Source organism: Mastomys coucha, unplaced genomic scaffold (genome assembly GCF_008632895.1).
Source record: "Mastomys coucha isolate ucsf_1 unplaced genomic scaffold, UCSF_Mcou_1 pScaffold18, whole genome shotgun sequence".
NCBI lineage: Eukaryota > Metazoa > Chordata > Mammalia > Rodentia > Muridae > Mastomys > Mastomys coucha.
This window is the reverse complement of record NW_022196900.1, coordinates 23,142,959-23,150,821: the sequence shown is the minus strand read 5'-3', so window position 1 is coordinate 23,150,821 and position 7,863 is coordinate 23,142,959. Positions and strand designations below refer to the sequence as shown.

The 7,863-nt window shown below is 52.5% G+C and overlaps 1 long non-coding RNA gene across 1 annotated transcript; it reads right to left on the bottom strand.

Moving 5' to 3' along the window:
• Window positions 1–273: 273 nt before the first annotated feature.
• LOC116096096 lies at window positions 274–7,124 on the bottom strand. Its single transcript, XR_004120838.1, has 2 exons — window positions 6,698–7,124; window positions 274–5,041 (listed from the first exon to the last, which is right to left on the bottom strand). It is a non-coding gene; the product is annotated as an uncharacterized LOC116096096 (long non-coding RNA).
• Between the last annotated feature and the right edge of the window lie 739 nt (window positions 7,125–7,863).

Here is a 7,863-nt window from a genome sequence, read left to right as displayed (position 1 = left end):
GGGAATTTAACTCTGAGGATGCTGGAGAGTACGTGTGTGTGCGGGAACCTTGACATCTCAAAACTGGTGTGAGGAGTTGGTGGACCCGTAGGGCAAAGGAAGGGGCAAAGAGTGACTTTCAGGTCACAGGCCCAGGTTTGTCAGCTTAGGAGTTCTCACACGTGACTGAATCTCAGACCTTAATTCCGTCTCTAACTGCTGAAGAAGACAGTATGATACTTTTCTTGTTTACTCAAGAGCACAGAGAAAGGCATCTGAGGGTGGTGGGGAAGGCCTGCTCCTGTGGGGTACGGAGCTGTGGGCTTTGTTCCCTTCCTTTGTAAGACATATGGTGTGTACCCTGGGTTCCCCTGCTCCCTCACAGATCCTGAAGAGGGCAACTACTATCCTCCTCTGTCCCTCTACATAGTTTCTTAGAGCAGGGTTTCTTCCTGAGCCCTGGGTTCACATCTCCACTGGGCTGAAAGCAGGCAAGTCCCAGACATCCTCCTGTCTCCATCCCTCCACAGTTGGGTTTAAAGGAATTGGCAGGAATGCTGGGCATATGACAGGAGTGTGGGGGTCTAAGATCTGGTCCTGTGGAGAATGGAGCAAGCAGTGTTAACCTCTGAGCCATCTCTCTAGCACTTTGCCTTTTCTTTGGTGAGCAGTAGGCATCTATGTTCTGACGTGTGACAGAATTCAATAGCTTGAAATTGGCCAAACAGGTTGACAACAAGAACCAGACAGCAAGGGGGAGCCAAAGCAAAGCCCAAGGGAGACAGACACACAGTCTCTGCTCTTCTTTCCTTCCACAACTGTCTGAAGCACTGTTGGAACTCAGAGAAACCAAGCAGATGAGAGAAAGAGATATGGTGAAGTAGGCATAAAGAGAGGCAAGCTGGGCACCACAGAGACCAGGCTCACATGTGCAGAGGCCTTGGGAGGCAAGTCTGGTGGTGAAGGCTATGCTTCTGCCCAGCCCTGGGGCATGGCCTGACCTCCTGTGAAGAGCTGCCCTGAGAGGCTCCAGGAGGCACATTGCCAACACTGTCTAAAGAGCTGACCAATGTCCCCATTCCCTCTCCCTGTTTGCCCCTAACCATCTCCACCCCAACCACCTCCAGCTCTGGAAGAAGCCTGGCACAAGGCAAGAACCCATAGGAAAGGATGATGACAGACACCTGGGAGGGAGAAGGGAGCATCAGGATATCTCTGGGCCTGAACCACATGGACCCAGATCTCCTCCCATCTAGAGGGAGTGGCAGAGCTTCTTTGGAAAGTGAGCATAGCAGCAGTTACAGACGGAAACAAGGTCTGAGAAGCAGGACAGAACTGAAGCTGTGTCATGCAGGAGGCAGAAAGGGAGTCTACTCCCCGCTGCACCCCCATCCACTCAGTCAAGGGAAGTGACTTTCAGTGCTGCTCTGCATGCTCCACAGCACCCTGCCCAGCACCTGAGGTTCTGGGTCACCCATTCCACATAAGCCCGGATCCCACCAATCAGGAACCATCCCCCTTCCCACCCCTGGCCTTTGCCCCCCTTATCCAGAGGCCACAGACACAACCTGAAGCCTCTTGATCCTGTCAATTCCACATTCATTAGGACATTTCGTGGCCTGAGAGTTGGTGTCCCTCCAAATTCATGTTATGAACTAATTTCCGCTGTGAGAAAAGGAACAGGGTTGTGTACAGGACCCGACACACACACACACACACACACACACACACACACACACACACCTCCATGAATGTAATTAGTGCCCTCGAGAACATGGCCAGGGGGAGCTCTGTTAACCTCTGCCTGTGGAACTCAGCTCTAAGGTGCTGGTCAGGAGCTCTGAGCTCACACCAGGGGATCCACCTGCCAGGACCTTGGCCTTGGCCTTCCCAAGTACAGAGCTATTTTCAGTCAATGACTACTCACTTATTAGGAACTCATCTTTTGTGTTGAAGCAATCAGTTGTCAGGACTTACATCCTCAGCAGGCAGCACCCACTCTCAGGATCCAACAGGGCAGGAATCCTTGCCTATGCCAGGGAACAAGGAGGTAAGGGGACAGCTGGCCATGTGAGGGCCTGCCTGCTCCATGGTGCTCAGAGACTCTCCCAAGTCCGTCAAGGGGGGAGAAGAGTGAAAAAGAAGAAGAATCGATCAGCAACCCCAGAGAGGACCACACAAGACCTCATAGAGACTGAGAAGGAATAAGGCATCCAATCAAGAAAAAGAAGATGATGCTGGGATGAACCCAGTGTGACCTTTGCTTCATCACCTTCACTACTGACAATGAGGAAAGGCTGCAGGAGGCTCAGGCCACACCGTGCACGCAGACCCTGGAACAGAGCTCTGTCTATGGAGGAACGATGTGACAAAGGAGAGCCAGCTGACCACTGAGCACATCACAACTGCTGAGAACCACAGACAGGGCTTGGCTGTGGCCAATGCAAGGAACACAGAGCCCAAGGATAGATGCAAGGCCCAGGCAGGGACCACAAAACCAAGTTCCCCTGAGCACACAGGAAGGGGTGGGTATGTCTGCTGCCTCGGTATTGACCCACCCCCTACTCACAACTCCCCACCCTTCAAAAAAGGATGAAGCCACATTCTAAAAGTTAGGGAGTCCCCAAGGACTAGTGCTGTCACCAGCAAGATGAAGGTCATACCAAGGTCATAAATGCCAAGATGCCAAGGCAATCGAGGCAAAGGCAATGTGTGAAGGCACCGTCATCCCCGACACCAGGTTCTCCTGTCCTGGTTTAGGAGTCTCCTTGCCTAAGTTATCACTCAGCAGACTGGAAAATAGCCCAGGGTTACCTATGCCTCCATCAAAGGAAACCAGGAAGGGCATTGGATTAAAAACCAAGAGACAGAGGTGTGTCAGGCTCTTCACACTGATGTGGGGAGATGTGGTGAAGTTGGGGGGGGGGAGCAGGGGCACAAGAGGGGCAGAGGGGAGGCAAAATGAGCCCAGCCAGATATTCCGGGGGTCTGCCCAAAGAATGGGCAGTCAGATGTAGCCCTGCCAGCAAGGTTAAGGGAGTCAGAGCCTGAGATTGGCAGCTGGAGTCCCTGTTGACCTGCAGAGATGCTCTCCTTTACCATCCCAGTAGCATCCTGCTCCCTGGTGCCTCTGAAGGCAGGTTGTGCTGCAGCAGCATGCCACATCACAAGGCAAGGCTTAGGAGGATCTACCATGGGTCTGAGACAGGCCAGTTCCCCCTGCCCATTTACTGTCCATGAGCTGGCTGTAGTCCCCAGGCTGCTGCGAGACACGGGCTCAGCTGCTCCAGGACCTGCTGCAGGTCACCGCCTGCAAGGCCTGCATCACATCTTTCCAGGGACCTGGCCAGACCACTGCCCCCTGACCTGGATGGGGACTGAGGCTTCCTGGCGTTCCACACATACCCATTTCTAGGCTCCTTCACTGTACTTGCTCAGAGACCCAATTATTAACACTGCTCCCCATTTCTTGCTATCTCCTAGAAGAACAAAAGAATTACTAAACAGCCCTTAGAAATTGTATCACAGGACAATGAACCAAAGACCAGAGACTACGACCTAGACAAAGCAGAAGACACCTGCTTCCTCAGAACATCGGGTCCCAGAAAGCAGCAAGCAGGAGAGCAGTGAGCATGGGTGAGGCCTGCTCTCTTAGGAACTTCCCAATACCTTCCAGGTGGGGAAAGAGACACAGCTCTGTACCTCCTGGGAGGAGCATTTGAGCATGAGGTGATTCTTACATCCTAAGCTTAGATAGCACTCACTATGGCAGGGCCAAAGGGCCATTGGTGGCAGGCAGGCCCCGATCCCCAGGGTCCACTTAGGCTTTGGCCATCCTGCCTAGGGCACAACCAACTCCACAGCATCCCCCAGGCCTCGGCTCTCCCTGTGCCTGGTGTCCACCAGGACAGGAGAGAGGAGGATTCTGGCTCTGTGGTGTATGGGGGAAAGGCCTCAGGGAGGCCTGGCTCTGGCTCATCAGCAGGCTCCTTGGCCACAGAGTGGGCTCCATGGTCGTTCAACAGGCACACACACCCTCTCCGGACCCAAGAGAAGATAGGGGAGGGCGAGAAGACCCCAGAAGTGGTTTTGAGGGGAAGTCAGCCAGCCAGGTGCTACCGAGAACAAGAGAGAGGACCGTTGGGGAGCCTTTGCTCTTCTTGCCTTTCCAACAGGAGGCCTAAGTGGTGGTGTTGGGAAGACAGCAAGGATGTCAACCCCAAACCAGGAGGACGAGGAGGAGGAGGAGATGGAGGAGGAGGAGGAGGAGTAATGACATCATAGCCATAAGCAAGGATTCTCAACACAGTCACACGTGGTATGCAGGTACCCGTCTACACACTGCTGCGGAGACTCCTTCCCGGGTAGGAGCACAGTACCCGACCCCTGAGTGGTACCCATGTGCCCACCCACTCACACCAACAGAGAGGGTGTCTAGAAAGGGCACAGGTTTCCAGCATCATATGAACAAGAGCGTCATGTGAACAAGTAGCCAGCGAGCACAGGGTCCTGGGCTGAAGGGCACAGGTCCAGAAACACACTGGGTGCCAAGGATCTGGCATGCCTGCAGTATAGCACTTTATGTGCTGGCGAGGCCTTCCCACTGAGGCCATGTGCAGACCAAGGGAGGCACCTTCCGTAGGAGATCCACGGCAGCAGGAATGTCCCATCCCTGCCGACCTAAAGCATCAGCCAGCCTTCACAGTGCACACGACTTCAGTCAGATAAAGCACCTTTGGGAAAGGAGCCACAGAGTGGGTGTGGTTTTAGGGAGCAGTCACCTGGCTGTCCCTTCCAGGACAGAGTGTAGTGGCTCCATCTTGGCTCTGGTGGGTGTGTCTCTTCTCATCGGGCACAAAGGTGGTGCCTGACCCAGGGCACCTTTCTTTTGGTGTGTGGCTCACGTCTTCCTCACCTCCACTACTCACGACTTGCAGAAAATGCTTATCTTCTGTGCAAACGGCTTTCCTTCAGGGCCGCAGAGACCCCCGGACCCTTCTCCTGCTTGGCAGAAGCGTGGCAGCACTCTCTGTGGACAGAGCTCACAAAACACAGGCAGGCCCTGGGTAGACAGACCATAGACAGACAGACAGACAGACAGACAGACAGACAGACAGGTTAGTATATGCACTCTTGGATGGCTCTCTTACTGGGCTTATTTAACCTGCCTGCCTCACTATCTTCTCTGAGGGTCGGGTTTCTCCAGGAGACCCTCCTTCACTGAGGTTCTGCATCCTGTACACGAGTCCCCAGCACACGAGGGTATACCCTGTCTCCACACTGCCTCCCAGCTTCTCCCTGCCCATTCCCTGCCAGGGCCCATCCTCTGCCATTGCTTTATGAAACCTGGCTCCCCACCAGTTGCTTGCTCCATGGAGCCTGGCTCCCCAGCATGGTACCTTGCATTGAAGACCAGAATTTCCACAGCAGTCACAGCTGTTCCCCTGGGAAAGGTGTCTTTTTTGACCAAAAAGTGATGCCCTTCCTCTTTCTTGGCTACTTCGGCTTCACTTTTGTCTTTAGGCAGGGTCTCATTCAGCCCAGGCTGGCCGTGTAAACTCTAGGTCACCAAGGATGACATTGCCGCCCAGATCCTCACTCCTCCATCTCCTGAATGCTCAGAGTACAGTTGTGGCCCACCACATCTGCTTTAAAGTGGCTCTGGGCATCCAAGCCAGGGCCTCTTGATGTGTGCCAGGCAGGCAAGCACCCTGGCAGCCAAGCTGCGTCCCATCCCCCCTTTGCCTTAGGAACAGAGGCACTTTATCAGACAGGGGGTTGCTCTTCGGCATTGGCTAGTTTGCATTCCCAGAAATCCCTCTGGACTGGACTCCTGAATGGAGAGCCAGCAGGGTCTGAGCCACTGGAGCCTTACTGATTCAGACCTGTTTTCAACGTGGAGCCTGGGCTAACCTACACTGAGGAGGACTGAGGGATTCTCAATGCTTCTGCCTCAGCCTTTGAGGAGCTAGAAGTGCAGCCCATGGCCCGGGTGTCCAGCCTTGGCTTTTAAGGCAGTGGTGAGCTAGTGCTCTTCAGAAAACTTAAAAGAAAATTGGTGGTGGACCATTTTCAGACCTGGTCTCAGCCAGCTGGATGTCTGCCACCTTCTCAAAACTGTTTCCAGGGTAGGATTCAAACTCAAAGGGTATTAGGGAACGTCTTAAAAATCACTTGGCGTCGCTCTTTACCAAAAACGTGGCGGTGGATTGCTTTGAAAATAAAAGTCAATGCTACCTCTTTCGGTGTGAGCAAAATTTGAACATTTCTGGGGAAGCCAAGGCCTTACCCAGTCATCACTATATCCTGAGAGGTGTGGGTGCCAGCAGGGGGTGGGAGGCAGATTTGGGGAGGTTCCCTTCCCTCTGTAAATTCGCTATGAAGCAAAAGCTAGTCTCCCTGCTAAGTCCCAGACCCCTCTTGCCCCTTCCTCAGGAAGACTGGGGCTTTCTCCTCCCTGCTCACAGCTGCTACGCTCTGGCCCTCTGCTGTTGCCTTGACTCTCAGCACTGAGCAGGACTGAGGGCAGCTTTTGCTAATGGCAGAGACAGGGAAGATGGCCGCTTTACCCGTGCCTCAGGCCGTTGGCATTGCTGCCACCACAGAAAACATTCTGCAGGCGGCCTCCCTCCATCCCACTTCCAAACGTGTGACTAGAGCCTGCCCCTCGGCTCCACTAAATTAGTTTGGCGCTGGACAACAGAGATGATCTAAATACCCTGTTACGGGACGATTCCTCCAAATCTTCGACGCCCGACCCGATCGACTGACCGACGGACCGACTGACTGACCGACCGACCGACCGTTGAAGGCCCACAGGAGCCTGGAAAAGGAAGGACTGGCTGTGGTGGGGCTGTCTACATCATCTGGGCATCGGAGCGAAGTCAGATGGCAACAAACGGAACATTGTTTTGGAAACTTGGTTTTCAGAACTTTTCACTCATTCTTCACGCCGACAGATGGCTTCATAATTTCCTACCCTCAGCAAATGCAGTTTGGGTTTGGCCACTATTGCTAGGCGTTGGGCCGGGAGGTAAGAGACCCTCCTGGATCAATTGGTTTGTGAAACTGAACTGGGAAGTGACCGTTAATCTGGAGTCCACGTGCGCCCTCTGCTGGCCGTTTGGGCGCAGCGACGGCACGTGAAGCATTAATAAAGGGCTTCCTCCTGATTGGTCTCTTGGAATCACTCATGTTTCCCAGGCCTTGACCTCTCAGGTCATAGTATTTGGGGGAGGAGCGATCAGAATCAAAGAAAGGGGAAGTGCACAAAATATTTGTAGCCTAATATTTGGCTGATATTTATTTTTTTATATATGATGTAAATAAAAACTAACATTTAATTTCTTGATCTTATGTATGGTTTACTCTTATTTGAATTTGGCATTTAACAAATCTTTTTAAATGGTATTTGTTTAGACAGGTTGCTGTTGAAAGTGTTAAGTAGCAGCCAGTAGCTTCATTATAACAGTTTTATTTTTTCATCTTTTACTGGGTCAGTACAGGCATGCCCATCAGACCTCCTGCCTGTGTGGTTCTCCTTTGGACAGCTTCAGGACAACAGAAGGACTCCTGATCAGGGACAATTCTGATGCCTTTGAAGGGATGAAACTGTAGGGAAACAGATGGGAACAAATGTAGGGGCAGTCCTGTTCAAACAACCCGTTATTTCCAGACACATCGACTGTGTTAGCATGCACCACTTACATACCATCACTGCAAAAGCCCCCATTATAGTGTCTTTAGTGAGGCATGGGAAGACCAGATAAATTAGACATAATTATGTACTAAAGCATAATAAAGGGGGAGGGGAATTAGCCAAATATTAGGCTACAAATATTTTGTGCACTTCCCCTTTCTTTGATTCTGATCGCTCCTCCCCCA